The sequence below is a fragment of the Panthera uncia genome, chromosome B4, assembly GCF_023721935.1.
Source record: "Panthera uncia isolate 11264 chromosome B4, Puncia_PCG_1.0, whole genome shotgun sequence".
In the NCBI taxonomy this organism is placed as follows: domain Eukaryota; kingdom Metazoa; phylum Chordata; class Mammalia; order Carnivora; family Felidae; genus Panthera; species Panthera uncia.
In genome coordinates, this window is record NC_064809.1 from 43,256,386 (window position 1) to 43,265,707 (window position 9,322).

The window sequence follows — 9,322 nt, forward strand, 5'->3', positions numbered from 1 at the left end:
TAATGCCCCTTACCCACATAGAGCATCCCCCCTCACACAACCCCTCCAGTAAACCTCAGTTTGTTCTCCATATTTATGAGTCTCTTCTGTTTTGTCCCCCTCCCTGTTTTTATATTACTTTTGCTTCCTTTCCCTTGTGTTCATCTGTTCTGTGTCTTAAAGTCCTCAGATGAGTGAAGTCATATATTTGTCTTTCTCTGACTGACTAATTTTGCTTAGCATAATACCCTCTGGTTCCATCCACATAGTTGCAAATGGCGAGATTTCATTCCTTTTGATTGGCGAGTAATAGTCTATTGTGTGTATATATATATATGCACATATATATATATGTATGTGTATATATATATGTGTATACACACACACACACACACACACACACACACATATATATATATATATATATACACACACAACTTCCTTATCCATTCATCCATTGATGGACATGTGGGCTCTTTCCAGACTTTGGCTATTGTTGATAGTGCTGCTATAAACATTGGGGTGCATGTGTCCTTTCAAAACAGCATACCTGTATCCCTTGGATATATACCTAGTAGTGCAATTGCTGGGTCATAGGGTAGTTTTATTTTTAATTTTTTGAGGAACCTCCATACCGTTTTTCCAGAGTGGCTGCACCAGCTTGCATTCTCACCAACGATGCAAAAGAGATCCTCTTTCTCCACATCTTCGCCAACATCTGTTGTTGCCTGAATTGTTAATATTAGCCATTCTGACAGGGGTGAGGTGGTATCTCATTGTGGTTTCGATTTGTATTTCCCTGATGATGAGTGATGTGGAGCATTTTTTCATTGGTCGGTTGCCCATCTGGATGCCTTCTTTGGAGAAGTGTCTATTCATGTCTTTTGCCCATTTCTTCACTGGATTATTTGTTTTTTGGGTGTTGAGTTTGATAAGTTCTTTATAGATTTTGGATACTAACCCTTTATCTGATATGTCATTTGCAAATATCTTCTCCCATTCCGTGGGTTGCCTTTGAGTTTTGCTGATTACTTCTTTCGCTGTGCAGAAGTTTTTATTTTGATGAGGTCCCAATAGTTCATTTTGCTTTTGTTTCCCTGCCTCCGGAGATGTGCTGAGTAAGAAGTTGCTGCAGCCAAGATCAAAGAGGTTTTTGTCTGCTTTCTCCTCAAGGATTTTGATGGCTTCTTGTCTTACATTTAGGTCTTTCATCTATTTTGAGTTTCTTTTTGTGTATGGTGTAATAAAGTGGTGTAGGTTCATTCTTCTGCATGTCGCTGTCCAGTTTTCCCAGCACCACTTGCTGAAGAGACTGTCTTTGTTCCCTTGGATATTCTTTCCTGCTTTGTCAAAGATTAGTTGGCCATATGTTTGTGGGCCCCTTTCTGGGTTCTCTATTCTGTTCCATTGATCTGAGTGTCTGTTCTTGTGCCAGTACCATACTGTCTTGATGATTACAGCTTTGTAGTACAGCTTGAAGTCTGGGATTATGATGCCTCCTGCTTTGGTTTTCTTTTTCAAGAGTTCTTTGGCTATTCATGGTCTTTTCTGGTTCCCTACAAATTTTAGGATTATTTATTCCAGCTCTGTGAAGAATTCTGGTGTTATTTTGATAGAAATTGCATTGAATATATAGATAGCTTTGGGTAGTATTGACATTTTAACAATATTTGTTCTTCCTATCCAGGTGCATGGAATCATTTTCCATTTTTTTGTGTCTTCTTCGATTTCTTTTATATGCTTTCTATAGTTATCAGTGTATAGATTTTTCACCTCTTTGGTTAGATTTATTCCTAGGTATTTTATGGTTTTTGTTCCAATTGGAAATGGGATAGATTCCTTGATTTCTCTTTCTGTTGCTTCATTGTTGGTGTATAGGAATGCAACCGATTTGTGTGCATTGATTTTATATCCTGCAACTTTGCTGAATTCATGAATCAGTTCTAGAAGTTTTTTGGTGGAATCTTTTGGGTTTTCCATATAAAGTATCATGTCATCTGCGAAGAGTGAAAGTTTGACCTCCTCCTGGCTGATTCGGATGCCTTTTATTTCTTTGTGTTGTCTGATTGCAGAGGCTAAGCCTTCCAGTACTATGTTGAATAACAGTGGTGAGAGTAGACATCCCTCTCTTGTTTCTGACCTTAGGGGAAAGCTCTCAGTTTTTTCCCCTTGAGGATGATATTAGCGTTGGGTCTTTCATATATGGCTTTTATGATCTTGTGGTTTGATCCTCGTATCCCTACTTTCTTAAGGGTTTTTATCAAGAGAGTATTTTGTCAAATGCTTTCTCTGCATCTATTGAGAGGATCATGTGGTTTTTGTCCTTTCTTTTATTCGTGTGCTGAATCACATTGATTGTTTTGTGCATATTGAACCAGTCCTGCATCCCAGGTATAAATCCCACTTGGTAGTGGTGGATAATTTTTTTTAATGTATTGTTGGATCCGGTTGGCTAATATCTTATTGAGGATTTTTGCATCCATGTTCACCAGGGAAATTGGTCTATAGTTCTCCTTTTTAGTGTGGTCTCTGTCTGGTTTTGGAATCAAGGTAATGTTGGCTTCATAGAAAGAGTTTGGAAGTTTTCCTTCCATTTCTATTTTTTGGCACAGCTTCAAAGGTATAGGTGTTACTCTTCCTTAAATGTTTGTTAGAATTCCCCTGGAAAGCCATCTGACCCTGGACTCTTGTTTTTGAGGAGATTTTTGATTACTAGTTCGATTTCTTTACTGGTTATGGATCTGTTCAAATTTTTGATTTCTTCCTGTTTCAGTTTTGGTAGTGTATATGTTTTGAGGAATTTGTCCATTTCTTCCAGATTGTTTATTTTATTGGTGTATAATTGCTCATGATATTCTCTTATTATTGTTTTTATTTCTGCTGTTTTGGTGGTGATCTCTCCTCTTTCATTCTTGATTTTCTTTATTTGGGTCCGTTCCTTTTTTCTTTTTGATCAAACTGGCTAGTGGTTTATCAATTTGGTTAATTCTTTCAAAGAACCAGCTTTTGGTTTCATTGATCTGCTCTACTGTTTTTTGTTTGTTTGTTTTTGTTTGTTTGTTTGTTTGTTTGTTTTGTTTTTTGGTTTCCATAGCATTAATTTCTGCTTTCATCTTTATTATTTCCTGTCTTCTGCTGGTTTGGTTTTATTTGCTGTTCTTTTTCCAGCTCTTTAAGGTGCAAAGTTAGGTTGTGTATGTGAGATCTTTCTTCCTTCTTTAGGAAGGCCTGAATTGTTATATACTTTCCTCTTATGACCACCTTTCCTGCATCCCAGAGGTTTTGGGTTGTGGTGTTATCATTTTCATTGGATTCCATGAACTTTTAATTTTCTCTTTAACTTCTTGGTTAGCCCATTCATTCTTTAGTAGGATGTTCTTCAGTCTCCAAGTATTTGTTACCTTTCCAAATTTTTTTCTTGTGGTTGATTTCAAGTTTCATAGTGTTGTGGTCTGAAAGTATGCACAGTATGATCTCAGTCTTTTTGTACTTGTTTGAGGGCTGATTTGTGTCCCAGTATGTGGTCTATTCTGGAGAACATTCCATGTGCACTGGAGAAGAATGTATATTCTGCTGCTTTAGGATGAAATGTTCTGAATATATCTGTTAAGTCCATCTGGTCCAGTGTGTCATTCAAAGCCGTTATTTCCTTGTTGAGTTTTTTATTAGATGATCTGTCCATTGCTGTAAGTGGGATGTTGAAGTCCCCTACTATTATGGTATTATTATCAATGAGTTTCTTTATGTTTGTGATTAATTGATTTACATATTTGGTGTTCTCACATTTGGTGCATAAATGTTTATAATTGTTAGGTCTTCTTGGTGGATAGACCCCTTAATTATGATATACTTCCCTTCTTCATCTCTTGATATAGTCTTTATTTTAAACTCTACATTGTCTTATATAAATATGGCCACTCCAGCTTTCTTTTGTTGACCAGTAGCATGATAGATGGTTCTCCATCCCCTTACTTTCAATATGAAAGTGTCTTTGGGTCTAAAGTGGGTCTCTTGTAAACAGCATACAGATGGATCTTGTTTTCTTAGCCATTCTGTTACCCTATGTCTTTTGATTGGAGCATTGAGTCCATTGATGTTTAGCGTGAGTACTGAAAGATACGAATTTATTGCCATTATGTTGCTTGTAGAGTTGGAGTTTCTGGTGGTGTTCTCTGGTCCTTTCTAATCTCTGTTGCTTTTGGTCTTTCTTTCTTTCTTTCTTTCTTTCTTTCTTTCTTTCTTTTTCTCATGTTTTCTTCCCTCAGAGAGTCCCCCTTAAAATTTCTTGCAGGGCTGGTTTAGTGGTCACAAACTCCTTTAATTTTTGTTTGGGAAACTTTTTATCTCTCCTTCTATTTTGAATGACAGCCTTGCTGGATAAAGAATTCTTGGCTATATATTTTTCTGGTACAGCACACTGAATATATCCCGCCACTCCTTTCTGGCCTGCCAAGTTTCTGTGGATAGATCTGCTGCAAACCTGATCTGTTTTCCCTTGTAGGTTAGGGACTTTTTTTCCTTGCTGCTTTCATAATTCTTTCCCTACCTGAGTATTTTGTGAATTTGACTATGATATGCCTCGTTGGTGGTTGGTTTTTGTTGAGTCTAATGGGAATCCTCTGTGCTTCTTGGATTTTGATGCCTGTGTCTTTCCCCAGGTTAGGAAAGTTTTCCACTATGATTTGCTCACATAACCCTTCTACCCCTATTTCTCTCTCTTCCTCTTCTGTGACCCCTATGATTCTGATGTTGTTCCTTTTTAATGAGTCATTGATTTCTCTAATTCCTAAATAATGCTCTTTTGCCTTAATATTCCTCTATTTTCCTCTTCATTATTTTCCATAAGTTTGTCCTTTATATCGCTGATTGTTCTACCTCATCCATCTTTGCCACCGTGGCTTACATTTGAGATTGCAGCTCAGTTATAGCATTTTTTATTTCATCCTGACTAGCTTTTACTTCTTTTATCTCCACAGAAAGGGATTCTAATCTATTTTTGACTCCAGCTAGTATTTTTGTTATTGTGATTCTAAGTTTTGGTTCAGACATCTTGCCTGTATCTGTGTTGGTTAAGTCCCTGGCTGTCATTTCTCTTTCTATTTGGGGTAGATTCCTCTCTTTCTTTTGGGGTAAATTCCTTTGTTTTGTTAGTTTGAAGGGAGAAAAGGAATTAATGAGATAAAAATTAAAATTAAAAAATTAAAATTAAAAAAATATTAAAATTGAAAAATTAAAAACAGACACACACAAAAAAATTGAATAAATGATGCTAGATCCTAAGTGTGTTCTAGCCTGGGTGTTGAAAGGGGTTAATAGAGTAGAGAAAAAAAGGAAAAAGAAAAAAAAAAGGAAATAAGAAAATTTGAAAAAATGAATACACTGAAGTAGAATAAAATAAAATGATGGAAGTAAAATAGAATTTGAAAAAATTTAAACAAAAGTAAAAAATATAGTAGAAAAAAAATGAAAGAAAAATATTTTTAATAAAAATTGAAAATTGAATTTTTTCTCTTCCTGTATTCAAGAAAAAGAAAAACAAAAAAGAGAAAAAAGAAAAAAAAAGAAAGAAAATTGAATAGATGGACCAGCAAACAGACTGAAATACGACTGAAATTACTTCGTTTGGCCCTAAAAGTCAAACTATGAAGCACTTTATAGTCCATAAACTAAACAGGCAGAGAGACGTGTTCTTGAACAGCGAGCTTGGCCCAGTTGAGCAGGGCTTAGTGTAACAGCTCTGCTCTCCACTAGATGGCGCTGCTAGCCTACTGGGGTGGATTATTGCTGTGCTCATCAGTGCGCATGCGCATGCGCATGCGTGGAAGCAGTGGAAATGGCGTCCCTCAGCCACCTGGTCTCCGGTATTGGAACTGTGTTCTTCCCGAATAGCAATCGTGCACCTGTCCTTTGTCTTTGGCTCCGTCCACTCCCCGTTTTTACACTGTCTGTGACCAAGCCCCAGGCAGAATCTCCGTCCTGAGTTTTATCTCAGATGTGCCTGTTCTTACCGGCCCCTTACTTCTGAAGAATTGCGGCTTTGACCCGCTCCACCCCTCTGCGGGAAGGACTCGCTGAGCAATGGCCGGGTGCCGGCTGCACACAGGAATTTTCACGGGACCGTGCTGCTGCCAATGCCCAGAGCCTGCAGCCAGGTGCCAGCCTGCCTCAGAAAAAGTTCACGCGATCATGTAGCAGCAGCATTTCAGGGATTAAGGCAAATCACAACACGCATCGGGCACCAGGCTTCACCCCCAGCAACCTTGTTCCAGCACCAGTGAATGTGGTTTTTCTCCCGGGTCCGCTGGAGCCTTGCCTTTGTAGGATTCATGCACCCTCTACCAGGTGTCCTCTCAGGAGGGGAACCAGCTCTTCCCATGTGGCCTGAAGACCTCCGGACTCCATTCTGCTCCTGGGGACTCGTCCTTCCCACCAGAGCACCACCAGGTATCAAGCTGCAGAGTTGCAGCCTCTGTGCTCTCCGTTTATAGAGTCTTAATGGAATTTAAACCCTCTCCTTTCTCCCTTCTCCCTTTTTAGTTCAGTCCCTGCGGCTGTTTCCACTTTTCCACTTTCTCTCCAGCTGCTTTGGGTGGGGGCTGCTTTTCCCGTATTCTGTCCCCCACTTCCCCCCAACCCCATCTCCATCCTCTCTCTGCACCCAAAAACAGCTCCCTGCCCTCTGCAGTTTCTCTCTCCCCCAGTTCATCTCTCTGTGCCGCGTACCTGCTGAATTCTGTGGTTCAGGTTGTGCAGATTGCTGTGTTACCCCTCAGTCCAGTTTTCTAGGTGTGCAGGATGGTTTAGTGTTGGTCTGGTTGTATTTCATGGAAGTGAGACACACACAAAAATTTCCATGCTGTTCTGCCTGCAAAAAATATTTTTTAAGGATTTATACAACACCAGAAATAGTCAATTGATATAATGGCAAATATATTACACCATAAAGTAATAAATAGAAGTGTAGAACTTTTATGGAAGAATGCTGTTGGTACAAAATTCCAGAAAGATCTATGAATCTCAAGGCAGTGAGGGTAGCTTTAGTTGTATAAGGAATTCTAATAAATCAAATAATTGTAATGTAATAATTCAGTCAATGAGCTCTGCAGGCAACGAAATCTGGAATTCCTTTTGGCTCTCAAATGTACAAAGAATGGCCTTTAAAAAGTTACTTCGTGTCCAGCTACCTAGTTTTTACTAATATAAAATGGGGATGAAAATAAGTTAAATAGAATGCATATAAAGCCTTTAATAGTCAATCTGGCTTTTTAAAGCTCTCAGTAATATAGCAGTTATTTTAATTATTTTTAACACAATAGCCACATTAACTTTACGGATTCATATCCTTTGGACCATGTAACATAATTCATTAGACAGGAATGTCTTTCAATATTGAATATCTTTTTTGCCAAGTTTTGTTCAATTTTTTAGGAAGTGTTTTGATTGTTTATAGTTCAGTTTAAATTAGCATTTTACAGAAAGTACCTCATCTTGCTTTTTATGAAAAATCAAACCGCTTTCATTCATCTAAGCAAATGTATGAGGAATTACGTTTGACCATTATGATTTGATGGATTCATCTTAAGATCTCTTTCTTAAGGCTGAGCTAAATATCAAATAACGTAACTGTATCTATAATTAATGGCAAATGCAAATTAAGGGTTTTGACATGATGCTCATGGGTTTCACGTGAAATGATGTTGATTTGCAAACACAACTGCACATGCGTATATGCACTTAATTACTTTTCCACAGGTGAGAATTTAAATATTTTAAGAAATTCTCCAATATGTTTCCTACTCATCCTTGTTTTTCACCCTGAGTTGTTGGAGTACAGATACCAATGTTTTATGCAATGTGATTGTATATTAGTTGTGCCTCAGGTGCGTCCCATCCAGCATTTGTATCTCCCACTAAATGAGGTGACTAGTAGTGGCAGTAGTGACACATACCTTCTGTTGGCCAGACAGTCATGCATCGTCCAGAAGGAACCAGGTTCCTCTTGTAACCAGACAGTATCTGTGGTCTTCACAGCCTGCTGGCCCTGTGAGACCTCAGAAGGAGGCAATCGTGGAAAAAGTAGATTTCTCATCAGCGTGTCACTTCAAATTTGGACAGGAAATTCTTACCCTTGGGCTATTTTGAAGACACTTTATCTCCTCACACACCTCAAGAATGTAGGGAACTTTGAGCTTGTAGTCATGTACTTTGTCCATTGGCAAGTGCCTCTGAGAAATTTTTGTGTTCCACAAGACACTGAGGTCAGAGACTTGACCACTTAGGCTGTTAATTTGTTTGCATCTGACACAAACACTGAGAACTTATGCCTCGTGTAAAATATCTTCGATGTTTAAGTTTTACTTTTCCACAATTTTGCTACATCTTCACATTACCAACTTCTTTTTTTAAGCCCTTGGTATGTCATTTCTATTATACGGAGAATATTCTAAAATCATCATCCCCGTAACAGGTATTTAATGGTATTTGGCAGTAATTCTGAAGACTTATTACATTTTCAATTTTATTGTCACTGGCACAAAGATAACAATTTCAGAACCTTTCTTCTCAATTTTTCTGCCTTAGTTTAATATACCTATACTCAATGTTATTTGCAAATGAGTTATTTAGGTTGCTGCTGATAAGTAAATGCCTGTGGGAAGGATAAAACATTGAATAATAGTGAACAACAGCACCATGCCAGAAATGTGAATGTTAAATAATTACTCATATTATTCATTGCTTCATCCTCCAGTGATAGCTAGTTGTCTCTATTTAATTAGGAATATTTGTTGTACATGAGAAGAGCCTAAGTCTAACTAGGTAGGTGGGAAAATGAATGTGATTTTTTAAAAATTTCACTTAACTGACAACATTGGGAGAGTGCAGAGAAAAGTACTTTTAAAACACAATTAAATGATACATGAATATCAAAAGAAAAAAAACACATTAAATGTAAATTACCTAATTTGCCTCAATGGAATTCTTTTCCTTTATTGTACATTATTGGACTTTTTTGTGAATAATTTTTGAGGATATTTGCCTGTATATTTCTATTGGTCTGTGTTTCTGGGTTTTTGTTTTTTGTTTTTGCAAAGGTGGGTGGCTATTTTATTTTTATGTATTTATTTTTAATGATTTTAATGAGAGTTGACATAGAATATTATATTAGTTTCAGGTGTAGTCATGGTGATTCCACATTTATCCACATTATAATACAATCATCACAATAAAGCTTTTTATATCGATCACCATACAAAATTAATACAATATTGTTGCCTATATTCCCTATGTTATAATTTACATCCCTGTGATTTATTTATTGTATAACTGAAAGTTTGTACCACTT